This window comes from Mus caroli, chromosome 12, assembly GCF_900094665.2.
Source record: "Mus caroli chromosome 12, CAROLI_EIJ_v1.1, whole genome shotgun sequence".
In the NCBI taxonomy this organism is placed as follows: Eukaryota; Metazoa; Chordata; class Mammalia; order Rodentia; family Muridae; genus Mus; species Mus caroli.
Window position 1 is genome coordinate 24,509,995 of NC_034581.1, and position 17,381 is coordinate 24,527,375.

A 17,381-nucleotide genomic window follows, 5' to 3' on the forward strand; every position below is an offset into this window, starting at 1 on the left:
CTCTCTTCTGACTGGGCTTGGCAGACAATGTAGATGTATGGGCTTTGGCTTGTTAGAGAGTGACGTTATTGCTCGTAGGACCAGGTAGATTCTATGCAGGAAGAGTAGAGAATGAACCCTCCCCATGCTTTGGGGGAGAGGGGAGAATCCCCTTTGAGGAAGATTCCCATTTACCCAGGTAGGTGAGGGAAGTGTGCCTTCAGTAGCAGTCCACCCAGCACTGAGCCCTAGGAAAGGTCAGGGTTTCTGTGCCCTCACTAGGTCCTGAAACCCTGCTGATAATGTTCAGGCTTATTCTCACAGATTTAGTGAAAACGTACTAAGGTCTTCTAAGATAAACTTAGAAATAGATACTGGTTTCATTATTCGTATGCCACTGGGGACTTAAAGGGTATAATAGAAATAAAAGAAACAAAACTATGAAATTGTAGATAAAGCAGAATGATCTCAGTAGATCCTTCATGTTGATTATTTCAGAAGCTTCTGCCCATATGTTTGCCATTTACCTCTTTTTTAATAATCTTTTTACATTTATGATGGTGGGTGATGGTGGCAGCACTGGTGGTAGTGGTGGTGGTGGTGGTGGTGTGTATGTTGAAAATCTAGATTCATATGTCTCTGTCCCTCAGGCTACATACTAAATCCAGTTCATGTCATCAACCAGGACATGGGCAATCTACCAGTGACCATCTCCCCAAACAAAGGTGAGTTTTCTTTGTCCGGTAGCTATATACTGCAAACAGCTCCTCAGCTGGGACCTAAGAAGCCTTTTTCCCACCCTACATGCTGTAATTTTAACCTGGCTAGATTTAATGTGGGTAGCCAGAACTGCTCTAAGTCCATGAATGTAATGGCCATGATGTGTCCAAAAGTTAGAACGTCACAACACTTCTCCCATTCTCTATCTCTCACATCCTTTCTGCCTCTCTTCTATGATGCTCTCTGAGCCCTGAGGTAACAGTTTAATACAGATTTCTAAGTACTCACAGCCACTACTCTCAGCATCTCAGCATTAGCCATTGCTCGCTGCAATAAGCTGTTATGACCAAGGTTGGGATGACTTGGAGCTCTCAGCTGGTGGTATTTTGCCCTCAGGTGAATGACTCATCCTCTCTCTAATCTCTTCTTCAATCCCAACCACTTTGACCTTCTTTTCTCTGAAAGTGTGATGACATCATAATTCTTTCATCTCCAAACTACACATTTAACTCTCTTTCTGGATTCTGTGTTTCCCTCACAGCTCATTCTGTAAGTCTGGCTAAAAACACTCAGCAACAAACATACCTCCAAGCTATGCTATCTCTATTTTCCCCCTGCCAAATAAAATAGTGCATTTAAAAAAATTCAGCCTACCTCGGATTTTCAGGATGCAAGTAAAACTAGACAGATCCTTTGCAAGAATGTTACAGGGATAGCCTGTGGTCCAGTTGCCAATGAGATTCCTGTTGCCATCTAGGTCCTCACTAGCACATTCCACATTTGTATCAATATGGCACTCTTCAGTGCTCCCACCATGATGACCTCAGAATGCTCTGTTAGGTGTTTGGATTCCGGGATGTGAATCCAAAATTCCTCCACATCCCTTCTGCACCTGATGCCAAAGGCTATGAGCATCACCGTCAAGCTCCATTACAGAAACTATCCCTGTTCTCTCCTATCAATTTCCTTTGTGAGTTATCTCCATGTCTCTGACTAAGTCACCTGGTAGAAACACCTTAAAGCAGGGTGTACTTTAGTCGTCCCCTCAGTTTCAGAGGATTATAGTTCCTTATAGCCAAGAAGACTAACTGGAGTGGCTTCATCTGTGGCATCAGAAACTTTGACAGCTTCTGTCCACATAAAGCCACAGAAGAGACCGAGAGCAGGCCAGAAGCAGGGCCAGCATTGCTTCAGTAACCTGCTTCCGCCAGCCCAGCCAGCCCCACTTCCTGAAGATGTCATAGCCACAAACTGAGGCCAAGTACTCAACCCAAGAGCATGGGGATATTTCAAATTCAAACCAACGCAGCTCCATAGGAATGCATGTGAGTGTGGAACTACTACCCTTGTGACAAGCTTACATACAAAATTGGAGTAGCAGTTGGAGACAGCAGAATTCCCTAAATCTTTATTTCTCAAGAGAAAGGTGGTAACTTCATTCCAGCCTTTTCTTAGTGTGATATTATAGTACACTACAACCTTATTTCTTGGAAATAGAACTATCTCATGGGACACACCAGGAGCTTGTGAACTGTCCTCCAAGAAGGCAAGACAGATACCCCAGGGTTTGCGTGTCTCTATCATAATTACTCAGCTCCACCCACAACAAGTTATGAACCAATCAGAAATAATTAGCCATAGCTATATCCTAAGAAAATCCTATTAACAAAAACAAAAGTAAGTTACAAGCGGAGTAGCCAATTCTACCTGGAACAAAATTGAAGGGATGAGGAAAATTACCAAGGAGAAACCTGCTCTGCCAGAGTGGGAGGCTAGAATGCACCATGGTGCTGTGGGTGAGAAATTTCTATTATTATTATTATTAATGTTATTATTATAATAATATTAGCTTTCAATAAAAATCCTAGAGTGAATCTTATTAGCTCAACATCTACCCAGTTTCCCAAACCATCAGTCACAAACACTAGATCCTTTCCTGAGTTTCTACACTCCTGACCTTGGTCTGACCCCGAAGACATCTGCTGTATTATTATTTCCTCCTGTAATAAGGAGAAAACTGTCTCTTCTAACCCCCCCCCCATGCCAATACCTTGATTTAATCCTTTATGCTTCCTCATATGAATCATGAATTGTTTCCTAAAAGGCTTCCTCATCTTCCCCAGACACCTTATTGTCTGGTGTCTACGGGTATGTTTTTGCCATAAGACTTGAGTGACATTATCCCAACTTAAAGCCCTTTAGCAATTCCTGTTACTCTCATAAAAATATTTCAGGAGAGGAAATAATTGCTTTTGCTTAATTTATACCCAGAAAGTAGATATAGGAAATGATAAATTCATAACTGAAATGAAATGTGGGGATTTCATATGAGAACTCAGAAACTTGTTCTTAGGGTACCGAGTTAAGTAAAAATTAAATATCTATAAACAAAACAAAAAACATTTAAATAGAGCTGACAGGACGAAGGAACACATGTGTTAGACTTGCAAGATGGCTGTTGAGATTTCTGGAGTCTATTTGTGTGCCTGAATATTATGTATACATACAACCAGAATATTCTCAAAAAAAAATAAATTAGACATATTGTCTGAGAAGTCAAGACAGCCAGAAAACGTCAAAGGGACAAGGTGCACTGAATAAACCTTGCCTCTTGGTGGAGAAATTGAGTCCCAGGGAATCTGTGAGGCTTGTCTGAGATCCATAATGCTGACTCAGAACTGGAGGCCATATGCCCTCTCAGCCTCCAACAAGCACAAATGTTAGCCTTAACTCCTTACCCACAACTATGACCAGAAGGTCAGAACCAGGAATGTGGGTTTCAAGGATTATTGCAGGTATTTTATGTGGACACAGCTCATCCTTGCATACAGGTGGAGGACAATAGTGGCAGGTTTGGTTTTTTTTTGTTTTTTGTTTTGTTTTGTTTTTTTCCCTATTGTAAGAAGCAATATTTATCTTCAGCCTCCTTCTCAGCATGACTTTTGCTGGTTTGCTGAGGAATGGTTTCCATAGGTTGACTTATGTGTATATCTAGTCATCAGGGAGTCTCACTACTTAAGAAGGATTAAATGTGGCCTTGTTAGAATTGTTTTACTAGGGGTGGCCTTTGCAATTTCAAAAGCCCAAGTCATGCCTAGTGTCTTTCTGTTCTTCCTGTTTGCCAATTTGAATATAGGACTCTCAGCTACCTCTCCAGGAAAAAGTCTGCCTATGTGTCACCACGTTTTCCTCGGTGATAATAGAATAAACCTCTGAACTGTAAGCCAGCCCCAATTAAATGTGTTCCTTTATAAGAGTTGCCATGGTCATGATGTCCCTTCACAACAGCAGCCCATTATCTAAGTCTAAGACAATAACTAAAATAAAGGTAATTCTTTCCCCTACATATCAAGAAATCCAACCCCCAATGCATACCCCTAACCAAGGATCCTCATAGAAGACACTGGACTGGACGGATAGAGATGCATTTTCTGTTTTGAAAAGCAAAGTATCAGTGGACAAAATCCTGGTAAATCAGTGGATTTTAACTTATTATGAGTTATCAAGTAGGGATTTTTCTAATGTAAAAGTCACTCTGAATTATTTGAGTATACATTGTGAAGGAGAGAGTACTGATTTTAAATTCTGAAATTTCAGCATCAAAGATTTCCACCTTAGATTCTGATAAAAGGTATTAACATCCTACCATGCTAAGGATTTTGTATCGGAGTGAAAAGGGTTTTTTACATTAATGTACATACTTTAAAACTCCATGAAGGAACTGCAGCAAGTCTGTCTGGGGACCGTGGCTCAGGAGCCATCAAAAGGCAAAGCTGTACATTTCTCATGTTGCATTTAGATAAATGATGCTTTCTCTATATCAAGGCCTGAAGATGTCTCCTAACATTCAAAAGTTGTAAGGACATCCCCAATGAGTGGGTGTTTGAGAAGCACTTGGAAGTATCTGGGTCACGAGAACACCTTCACAAAGTAGATCAATGCTCTTAAAAGTGTTTGAAGAAAGGAGGTTTTCTCCCAGACCTCCCACCTTTCCCCAAGAAGCCAGCTTCCTGCTGATAATGTCCCAGCCTCCAGGACAATGAGAAGTAAGCTTCTCCTTCATAAATTAATCTTTATTGGGTACTCTATTGCATCAATGAAGAATACACTAAGACAAAGATGCAAAAATACTCTGGACAAGAAAGGTTTTTCTCTCATGTAACCATATCTGTTATAAATACTGGCTCATAGGGCTCAGTGGGGACGCTACTCATACTATTTTACTAACTACCAAGTGTGCTCACTGAAGTCCCTTCAGAATAGTTATACATTTATGCTCACAAATTAGGGCTTCTATCAGCTTTGCTGAGGTGCTTCTGCAGTGAGCAGCTATAACTGAAGAAACTCATAACTGGCTGAAATACAGAAAATACATGACAGTTGAATGCCTAAACATAAATAGAGCAACTACATCACCCTTCTGGGGCTTGAGAAACGTGGAAAGGGGGTGAGAGACCGGATGAGCCAGAAGAACGACGAGACGGGTGTAGACCACAGACTTCCAGAGTGACTTGGGTTGCACTCTCAAACTCAGAGCAGCTATCTGTAGGTCTCAGATCTGGGCCAGTCAACACTTGTCAAGGAAAGGAGAGGAACAGAGAGGTCCTTAGGAATTTATATCCAGTAGGTGGTGATGGTGGTGAGACATTGTCTTTAGTGACATAAGATCACATGCATGAAAACAAACCTTTACTATCTTCCCATAAGATGTGTGTGTGTGTGTGTGTGTGTGTGTGTGTGTGTGTGTGTAAGAGACAGAGAGAAAGAGAGACAGAGAGACAGACAGAGAGAGAGAGAGTAAAAGAAAATCTAGTTGGATTAGTGGTGCTGGGAACTGAGGAGCTGCCTAGATCAGATTAGCCCATAGGCATGTCTATTTTGATTAGTAATTGGTGTAATTGATGTATGGGGTGGGAGCAGCCCACTGTGGGCAGCACCACTCCCTGGGAAGGCAGCCCTGAGCTGTATATGAAAGCTGGATAAGCATGAGCTTATGAATGTGTCAGCAAGCAGTGTTCCTCTGGGATTTCTGCTTCAAATTGTTTCTTGAGTTTCTGCTCTGACTTCTCTCAACAATGGAGTATAACCTGGAAATGTAAGCCAAATAAATCCTTCCTTTCCTAAGTTAACCATAGGTCAGAGTGTTTTATCATAGCAACAGAATCAAACTAGACCAGAGGAAAGGATAATAGTAGGTAAATATGATGAAACTATATTCTGTATATGTGTGGAAAAAGTCATAATAAAACTAACTATATAAAATTTATATATAACTAACTAGAGAGAAATTATATGTATTATATGTGATTTTATAATTAATGAAATTTAGTAAGTATAAATTTAAGAGAAATTAAAATAGTATTAAAATTACATAAGATGGTGCTCTATGTTTCAAAATATTCAAATAGTAGCAAGACAGGCTTCTCCGTTAGGAAACTGACAGGTCCTATGGAGTTTTAAGGTGTTTGGGGCATTCTTTTCCCACTCAGCTGTTCATTTACTAAGTTAAATTTTTCTATAAACCAAAAGCACCAAAGAACCATGACTAAAGAGGAATCTATATGACTTTAGGATATAAAATAAAAGGACAGACTGAATAGGTGGACGTTTCCATGACAAGCCTCTAATTTTATTTTAATGTCAGCATGGGGAGAGGGGCTCTATGCCTGTGTTGTGATAAATATCAGGTGCTGCAGTTCAAATGCAGTTTCCTGGCCTTTTGATCTCACAGACATGGACAGAGACCTCTAAGGTGTTAGACACTCCTTCCATGGAGACACTTCAGTGATGTCGGTTGCAGGGGTTGGGGGGAATCTCACTTATGGGATTTCAGATTCAACCATGAGTCTTTCCTTCAATCAGTACATCTGAAATTATTATTTTATTTTTGTTTTGTTTTGAGACAGGATCCTAGAATTCACTGTGTAACTGAGATTGGCTTTTAATCCCCGCTCCCCCAACCCTCCTGCCTGCATCTTCTAAGTACCAGAATTACAAGCATGCAGCACACTCAGCTGGAAATCATATTCTTTTAGTATCTTCATCAAAATTATGATAGTTTCTTAGTAAAAGGTAATGGCTACAATAAAAGCTGCATTAAAATACTCTGAGGTACATAGGCACATGCTTATTCACCCAGAACCAAATGGAGAAAGAAAATTTGCCTCTGTGCCTCCCATCCCCCACCACCTCCACAAATAAGGTTGGATCCATGAGCCATGCAGTACTCCATAGGAGCCCCTGTCCGGAACAATGCAACTTTTGGAATAACTTTCTCAGAAGGAATCTCCACCTCCCCCAAGTCCTCATCTCCTTTGCTGTGTTTATTCTTCCCATGTCCCTTTCTTCATAGATCTTTTGGTGGGAACGCATTTCATAGCACCCAGCATGGCAGAAGCAGTGGAGATGACCAAGTAGAGTCCCAATGTCACAGTATCGATGTAATGTCTGGTATGTCACAGCTTCCAACTCTGCCAGTAGTCCATTCTCTCCAAAACTAGCAACCATGACATATTTTCTCTCAGGTTCCCATGGCAGCAAAGGCATCTGTGCCCTCCATAACCATGGTTCTCACATCTGACCTGTTTTGTCACTTGCTCTCAAGCTGTGTCTTCTTCAGCTGGATGGAATTACTGATGTACATACAGAAGAGCCCTACACCTGGTTCTTAATCTGCCTCAATGCCTTCCTCTTAAGTAAGCAAACAAAAACAAAACCTCCCAAGTTTCTCCTTCTGTCATCATACCACAGTGGAGATCATATTATTTTACTTTTTGGCTTTTTTTTTTTGAGATAGGGTGCTCTAAGATTGATTTTAACCCTAATCCTGCTATACCTTCTAACTCCCAGAATCACAGCTAAAATTTAGACTCCCCTTCCTTTTATTATTGTTTTACAATGGTATTTCTAAGTATAAACATTGTCAGGAAAGCACCTTACATTGCTACACAGTGCTTCACACTGAAGCGCCAGACTCAGAGACAATTGGTTTACCTCACATCTTTGTCAATGATTTGTCACTTCAAACAAGCAGCACTCCTCTTAAAGCAGCTCCTTGTTGTCTAATTTAGGCTCACAATTGAGGTGCCTGTGATGGCACAAACTTATATCCAACACTTCTTACTTAAAGAACTGAAGCTAATCACCTATAACTAGTCCCTTTTGATGTATGGTTAAACATAACATGTGTCATGGTGGTGTAGAAACGGCCACATCTGGGAACCCTACTTCATCCACTCACTATCTGGGTAATGCCCTCAGGAAGTGGCTTTCCCCCTGCTTCATCTTAGCTGTTGGGATAAGAACTTGGCTTTGGCTTGAGGATCTGATTAAAGCCACACACAGCCTTACCCTCTACTGGGTGTGGTTCTTTCTTAGCAGCCTATTTCTAAGTCTGTAAAAATGCATGTAGAGATCCCTATGCTGGGGCAGCCTTACAACCATAAGCAAAGGATTTCCAAATGGTCCTGGAGTTCTGTATTGGTTACCTTTCTTTGGCTTCAATGAAATACCATGGCCAGGGCAAATTAGAGAAGAGTTTATGTGAGCTTTTGGTTTCAGATGGATAAAAGTCCCTCATGGTGGAGAGAAATGCCAGCCAGCAGCATGGAAGCAAGAACAGGAAGCATGGAGTTCACATCCTGACCCATGAGCAGCAAGCAGAGTCAACAGGAAGTGGACAGAGGCTTTTACTATGAAATGCTGCCCCAGTGACATACTTCCTCCAGGAAAGCCACACCATATAATACTCCCCAAACAGTACCACAGACTGGAGACAAAGCATTTAAACATTTGAACTATAAGGGGGAGCCTATCTTCATGCACCACAGCAACTGACATCCAGATTTCTCAAGCTACAAAGAGAATATAAAATCATGCAAGGCCAGCAAGAAAATGGAGTCTTCTAGTCAGCTGTCTTTCATTTGTTGCACAACATACAAAATGAAGGAAAGACAGAAAACAGCCCCTTCAAGTATCCAAGAATAAGAACAAAAGCAGCAATTGGCTTGCTGTCTCTATTTGCTCTTCATGACTCTAGGTCCTTCTACCCACTGTCCAGGGATCTACGTCCTGCAGAAGATGCCCGCACAACCTAGGACAGCCACTTATGTGGAAAGTCACCAAAGGACATCTTTGAAAAGATGCTTAGCTATGATGCTGGAATTTATATTTCATTGTGCATTGACTTCTCTTATTAGATGTAGTATGGTTGCATCAAGTTTGGTTGACTAGAACATTCTACTATCTTAAATCAAGTACTTTTAGCAGCCAATGACTATGTCTAAGACAAAAAAAAAAAAAGAAGTACCAACATTTACTTGTGAAGAAAACCATCCCTGTGCTCCATGCTTCCCCCTTCCCCATCCTTATGCTCTGACCTCTGTTCCTCCTGCTCCCCTTTTATCTCCAGATGTACCATGGGAGGTCCCTTTCTCTTCTCTCCAGGCCCCACTAGCTGTCTAATCTCTCTCTGCCATTCACCCACTGTTCTCTCATTACTTTTTTCAAAGTCCTGCACAGTTTGAATTCCTAAAGAACTACAACCTGCAGGTGAGAGGTGTGATTACAGAATTTTGTGAGGATGGGGCTATGCCTTCCTGTCTCATTTCCATCTGGAGACATCTCTGTTCACAAATCAGGAGCACTCAACCTGCCTCTCTTATTGAGTATCTTCACCAAAATATTTCTACAGAGAAATCCTTTTCTTGGCCTGTGGACTTATGGAAGTGCTCGTGTTCTTGGAGCATACTTAATTTTTAACTGCCTAGCAGCAGAATCTAGAGCATTCATAATAATACGTTGCTTTGTCAGCTCTGACTCCCAAGAACCTTATGTGGAGATGTTAAGGACAGGGCATGCCTTGTTTCAATTCTGTTCATGTGGGATTTTTGTTTCCCTTTTGATAACTTCTGTGATCATTTCTTTGTCCTGAATATTTTAAAAGAAACATAGTTTTTTTCTGGTTTTGTTGGAGAAACATGTGGAATATTTTCCTTTATTTTTTGAGAATTTCATTTGTATTTGATACTGTCGCTGGAGAGGGCTTCCGAGTGAGTAAAAGCAACAGGCAGCTGTGGAGAATGTTCCATCAGCAATACTAACATGATACACAAAATGTAACAATTCATATCATATATATTAGGATGCATATGCAAATTTCATACTGCACTTCCAAGATATGTGTACTCTACAAGGCTTGTATAAGATCAAGCCAGCCCAAATCATAGCAGGAATGGAGGAGGGGTTCATGAAGATTAAATTAGCTGAGACGTGATTGACAGCTGATGGGTGCTTGGGGAGGAGAGTCAGTTTGCTTTAGGGATGTAGTCTCTGAGGGCCTGCCCACATTCCAGTAGATTCTGATAGACTCTTGTACATATAGGCAATACTAAATGAGCTCAATGAGAAGAAGGGTGGGGGATATCAAGAGAGAGAGTATTAATTTGACAGGGAAAAGTTGAGGAGATATGGGAAAGAAATTGTAGGAGAAGGTAGAATGGATTTGTTCAAATACATAATATGCACAGACAAATATTAAATAAAATATACAATTTGTAAGTATTTAAAGAGACAGAAATGTTAACCTGATTTGAAAAAATACTTGTCACATGCAATACAAAATTGCCACAGTTATTCATAAATAAATTCAACATAGTCACAATTTTAAAGCTTTTAAAATTATATCAAAAGAGCTACCTCAGTCCAACTATAAAATTTATTATAAATGCCAGTATTTGTGCTGCTTCTACTTGGAAACAGTGAGACCATCCTGGATCTTTCTCCTCTGTTCACTTCCTACAGCTCTATGATGATGCCCATGTTGGCTCCAACATACACACATTATCATGTGTTAATATATTCAGTGTTTGACACTTCACGAGATGACTTGGAAAACACTATGGAATTATGGTATTATTCAAAAGATTTTTATTCGTAAAGCTCACTCTCTTTGTGGGTCAAGTTCCTTTTTCCATCAAGCAAAGAGGTTATATTCATAGAGAGGTCTGTGAATGTGAAGTGGGAAATACCACCACATGGACACTCAGCAGTTTTTCTGAACCTTTGCTTAATTAATATGTTTGTATGTCCTTAAGTATGTCTCCTTGTTAGGAAAGGAAGAAATAAAATCACATAATCATATACCCAAAGGTAAGCTTTGCTACAACCAAGGAGTTGGGTTTTCATTTGGCTTTTAAGAGTGAACTTGTATTTTGAAAATTAGTAGCCTTCCGAAACAATTTGCCAAGACTGTTTATAGTTGAGTCTAGTCTTCAAATGCCATGTTAAAATTAAATGTCTCTTGTTCTTGTGAAATGGTAAAAAGAAAAGACAATATGAGGAGAGGGGAGGGGAGGGAAGGGGAGAACAAGAGAGAAATATGATAGATAGATAGATAGATAGATAGATAGATAGATAGATAGATAGATAGATAGATAGATAGATGGAGAGAGGGGGATAAATGAACACAAAAAGAAATCAAGTTGCTTTAAATTCCCTGTGAGAGGATGAAATTGTATTTATTACATTGACCAATTTCTTTTCCAAGTCAACTTTCTGGCTACTTTATATAGTTACACCCTGAAGTTTTCTTCTATCACAGCTGACCTGGGATGCCACCAAATTGAAAGACACTTTTGACCATCAATTTGAAGAGGTTGCAGTTTCTACCAGGAAAGTCTGTCTGTCTGATGCTCTTAAACAAGGGACCCATGTCAACTGAAATTTACATCCCTATACCTGGTATTTATGAAGGCTAAGCACACTTAAGCCAGGGTCAGGATACAGAGATAATCCTCATAGCCATTTCCCTTTCTTCACAACCACTCTCATTTCATGTAGTGTGAAACTGCACCATTCCTAGAAACCATGGGCAGCTTTTTCTTAGACAGCAATGAAGAAGTCAAAGAAATGGTCATTGTTGTACCTTGGGACATAAGACATATTCTCTAGTTTGTGCTTTCATGATAGACATGGGTTTCCCTTTCCTGCTTCTTCACTGCTGGTGATATTGTGATAACAGTTTGCTATATGTACAGACACACACCTTGTTTCAAGAATGTATCTTTGAGAGAACTTGTTAATGTCTAGCAAATCATCTCTAGGAAATGATGTTGATCCAGAACAAGAATAGCTGGGAAATCTTCAGCTCTGTGCCAGATGAAAATACCAGGGAACCTCTTAGCACTGAGACACGACATGCTTAACCCTGGTTTGTCACCCATAAGTGAGGCTTTAGAAGCAGAGGTTTCAGCTGCTAAGGGGCTCCTGTTCTTCCCATTGGAAGGCAAACCATGTTAATAAATCAGGAGCCTGGTTGTGCACACAGACATGGGACACAGGATATGCTTATATTTCTTTTATGTATATGAGTACACTGTACTTGTCTTCAGACACACCAGAAAAGGGCATCAGCTCCCATGACAGATGGTTTGAGCCACCGTGTGATTCCTGGGAACCGAACTCAGGTCCTCTGTAAAGGTATCCAGTGCTCTTAACCACTGAGCCATTTCTTTAGCTCTAAACATGTTTTAAGTTCATGCCTAGCCCTTATTATGTTGTTAAGAGTGAGTAGAACCAATAGTCCTACGTTAGCTGTGACACCTATGAGCCATGACAATGACCAACATACCAAGATGTCCTTCATTGGTGCAATAAGTGGCTCTCCTGTGATTGGTAACCAACAGCTGTCTGATTGAACCTAAAGCCCACTCATCATATCTGGTACTAGAAACCATCCAACGACCTGGGACTAATCCTCATGGATCTTAGAAAAGAATCTACAACAGCCATGTTACTAGACCAGCACAATCCCTTATTAGATCTTAAATCACGTCATTATACCCACAGCTAAGTAAAGTTATCACCCCTTTCCAGAGAAGCTTCTCTCTCCAGCAATTGGAGACATTCACAGAAAATCACAACTGGACACATGTACAGATCAATGGATTGTAGGGAATCCAGCCCTAATTAATACATCTCAACACAGCTCCTGCACATAGGCTTAGGGACATTTGTGTAAGAGGGGATGGAAAGACTGTAATAGTCAGAATTCCAGGAAGTTAGCTGTGTGCCTGACTCTTTTAGAAAAAAAGATTGAATAAAGAAGACTTGAACCATAACGATTCTAACAGACATGCTAATGCAGAAGTGGGGAATTCTCACAAGATCTTACCCCTAGACAAAGAACTACAGACAATTAATGACAGCTGGAAGAAATTAGCCTCCAAAGGATGAGCCCTCTGATTGGTTACCTAACAAAGTGGTCAGCTCTGAGACCATATACACACAAACAACAAAAATGGACTTAGCAGGTTATGCTTATATATTTCTCTGTATATGTATATGTGTGTATGTATATGTGTATGCATGTGTGTATATGTGTGTATGTGTGTATATATGTATGTATATATGTATGTGTGTATATGTGTATGTGTATGTATATGTGTGTATGTGTATGTGTGTATATGTATGTTTGTGTGTATAACAATAATAATCAAAGAAAAAGAAGCTATCAATTTTAGAGGATAAGGAGATGGTTAGAGAGAGAGGGCATAGAGCAATGTAAGGGAGGGGAAAAGTGATTTAAATTATATTTTAATTAAAATATAATAGAGTAAGAACATATGCATAGAAAGAATGCTCTTTTATAAAAAGAGTTATATCTAGTTTATGTGTTTGAACATTTTGTCTACATGCATGTATGTCTCTGGTGCCTGAAGCAGTCATAAGAAAATGGCTGATCCTCAGGACTGGAGTTATGGACTGTAGGAATAGTAGGTCCTCTGGAAAAGCAGCAAGTGCTCTCAACTGCTTAGTAATCTCTCCAACACCTTCAAAATGTACTTTCAAATCTGTTACTTGTTGCCACTATAGACAGCTGTGGGCACTGTCCTCTTGAGAGGACAGTCTTCCCCTTTAGAGTAAGCTCCACATGTAGGTTGCAATTTTGTCTAAGAGACTCTCTGGTCAAGCCCATGCAAAAGTCTCGGACACACGAAGCTATAGTCACACTGACATGAAGGGTCAGATCAGAAGGTTTCTAATGATAGAGTATTAGAAAATAGGAGAAAGTCTGATCAGCATGAGAAAGCCCGGACTTCTGAACTGCACTCATGGAGAATCGAGATTTCAGAGGAAGATGTGATGGAGTGGGGATGAAGATGCAGCAGGGATGGCTGTGAAGTAACAGGATTTGGAGTTTGATATATGCAAAGACAAAGCAGCCCAGCAAACACCCAGGCTTTCCCAGACTCAATCCTAGCCAGGCAGAAAGCCAAGATTCAAGTCAGGCTAATCAGACACTTCAGTGCCTTACCACACTGTGGGCTCATACACTTGAATGTTTGATCTACATTGGTAGAACTTTTTAGGAAGGATTAGGAAGTTTGGGGTTATTAGAGAATATGTGTCACTGGGGTGAGTTTTGAAGTTTCAAAACCATTCCAGTTGACTCTCTGCCTCCTGTTTGTCAATCAGATGTAATCGCATAGCTATTACTTCAATGTCAGGCCCTGACATATTTACCACCATGATGATCATGGACAAGTCTCTGAAACTGTAAGCAAGCTTTCAATAAACTCTTTCTTTGTAAGTTTCCTTGGTCATAGTATCTCTTCACAGCAATAGAAAAAGCAAGACACACAATAAGTGTCAATCCTCCAGAGGAAAAATTGTCAAACCCTTCAAGGAACATGACATCATGCCCCCTGCTGTGATAATCTTATAATAACTAATACATTTATAAAAATAGAAACCATGTTGAGGAAAAATAATTAGCAATATATAAATAACCTCTACAGTAATTAAATATTGAAAAATAATGAGGAATTTAAAGTAACTGCTGCAAACATGATCAAGAAATTTATTGAAGAGAGTCACAATGAGTGAACAGATGAGAAATTCTCTTTAAATATGAAAGCACATTTAAAAAGTTATGGAAGCAGAAAATATAAAATATAACAAGTATATAACAAAATAAAAAGCTTTCAGATTTAATCAATAAACAATCAGAAGAGAAGGGAGAAAGGAGAAAATAAAAATTATAAATGTCGGGCTGTGGGATGACCAGCTGAGCATCGTGTCCACCTGCAGTGGCAGGAAGCCAGAGCTGGCCAAAAGGCAAAGAATACCTTACCTTGGATGCTTAACCCAGTGTAGAGATTTACAGCTTAACCTCTAGACTTGGCCTTAGGGAACAGTGAGGGAGAAGGAGGAGAAAGGTCCTAAGCCATAGGATCAGAATTGCTTGGAAACTGAGTCTTTTAAAAATGGTGATGATGATGACAGGAAATAGTGATAATGATGGGGTCTCTAGAAATCATAACAACTACTGGAGAAAAGTTAAAAGCATGCAAGCTTTAAGATAGATGCACACTGATAATGCGTCCCTATCAAGGATGTCAAACAAATATTACATTGCATTGACTTAATAGTACAGCTTCTACATGAATCAAAAAACAGATGTCCATCATTTCCACAACTGTAAACAGCAATCCATATAGAACAGGAGGTGCCTTTCCCAACATCCTGTGTTGTGTCTAAGGTAGGTTGTCCCTTCCTTCATCTCTTACAAAGTACTGTTTGATCAAGGCACATTACCATCTTTCCATTTTATAAGGAACTGTATTTAACTCTCCATCCCACCCAACAGTTTGTAACATCTTCCCTGATGTTTCTTTGTGCACATTTTTCTTGTATCTTGGCTGTTATTGTTGTAACAAAGGAACAATGCATGGACTTTACTGTTTCCCAGTTTTAGCTTCCTAAGACACCAGGACTGAGGCAAAGTTAATCCCACTTTAGTTTTCTGCCCTAACAAAAATTTTGCTTATTCTTTTCTAGAAGTGCAGATCATCCTATAAGTGGGATGATGACTACGGCATCTAATGCTGCAACTGGGTTGTACGTTCTTGGGAAAGATTAGAAACCTACCATTACATTAGCATCCATTATTATCGTTGGAGCATCTCACAGTGCTTTACATGAAGAGGGGCCTCAGTCAACCTTTGCTACAAAGATTAAGTGACCATAGGTGTGTCGGTTCATTTTTGGGCCTTCAATTCTATTCCATTGATCTACCTGCCTATCACTATACCAATACCATGCAGTTTTATCACTATTTCTCTGTAGTATAGCTTGAAATCAGTGATGGTGATTCCCCCAGATGTTCTTTTATTATTGAGAATCATTTTCATTATCCTGAGTTTTCTGTTATTTAAAATGAATTTTCAAAGTGCTCTTTCTAACTCTATGAAGAGCTGAGTTGGAATTTTGATGGGGATTGCATTGAATCTGTAGATTGCTTTCAGCAAAATGGCCACTTTTACTATATTAATCCTGCCAATCCGTGAGCATGGGAGATCTTTCCATCTTATGACATCTTTGATTTCTTTCTTCAGAGACTTGAAGTTCTTGTCATACAGTTCTTTCACTTGTTTGGCTACTATCACACCAAGATATTTTATAGACTGATATCAAGTATCAAAGTTAAATCAGGATCAAATAAACCATCTAAACAGTCCCATAACCCCTAAAGAAATAGAAGCAGTCATTAAAAGTCTCCCAACAAAAAAAAAAAAAAAAAAAAAAAAGCAAGCCCCGGACCAGATGGGTTAGTGCAGAATTCCCACAGAACTTCAAAGAAGATCTAATACCAATACTCTTCAGACTATTCCACAAAGTAGCAACAGAAGGAACACTACCCAATTTGTTCTATGAAGCCACAGTTACGCTCATACCAAAGTCACACAAAAACCCAACAAAGAAAGAGAGCTTTAGACCAATTTCCCTTATGAATATCAATGAAAAAATACTCAATAAAATTCTCTCAAACAGAATCTAATAACACATCAAACTGGTCATCCAGCATGATCAAGCAGGCTTCATCCCTGGGAAGCAGTGATGGTTTAATATATGGAAATTTATCAAAGTAACCCACTACATAAACAAACTCAAAGAAAAAAAACACATGATCACTTCATGAGATGCTGAAAAAGCATTTGACAAAATTCAGCATCCAAACCAGTAGCCAACATTAAACTAAGTGGCTGCCCACTCTCTCCCTATCTATTCAATATAGTACTTGAATTTCTAGCTAGAGCAACAAAGGGACAACACAGACAACAAAGGGAGGTAAAAGTGATAGAAATTGGAAAGTAAGAAATCAAAATACCACTATTTGCAGATGATATGATAGTTTACTTAAGTGACCCCAAAAATTCCAACAGAGAACTCCTACAGCTGATAAACCACTTCAGCAAAGTAACTGGATATAAAATTAATTCAAACAAATCAGTAGCCTTCCTATACTCAAAGGATAAAAGGGTTGAGAAAGAAATTAAGGAAATTACACCCTTAAGAAATTAAGGAAATAGTCACAATATAAAATATCTTAATGCATCACTTCTAATGAAGCTTGTAAGCAGACCTGTTCTAGGAGATTTACCCCCTGGAGAGTCTCACATTTGAAGAGATATGCTGGAAACACTGAGCACCAGTGTTTAGAAAATAAGAGAGTGTAGTGCTTGGCTTCAAATGAGATGTCTACATCAAGTTCTCTCCTTCCAGAGCTCAGACATCAGCATGGATGAGAGGAGAAACAGCTTGTAAGAGCCAGAGGTGGTGGGCATCTGCAGTTAGACAGCATTTTCCAGACATGACAAATCCATTGTACCAGTGAACTT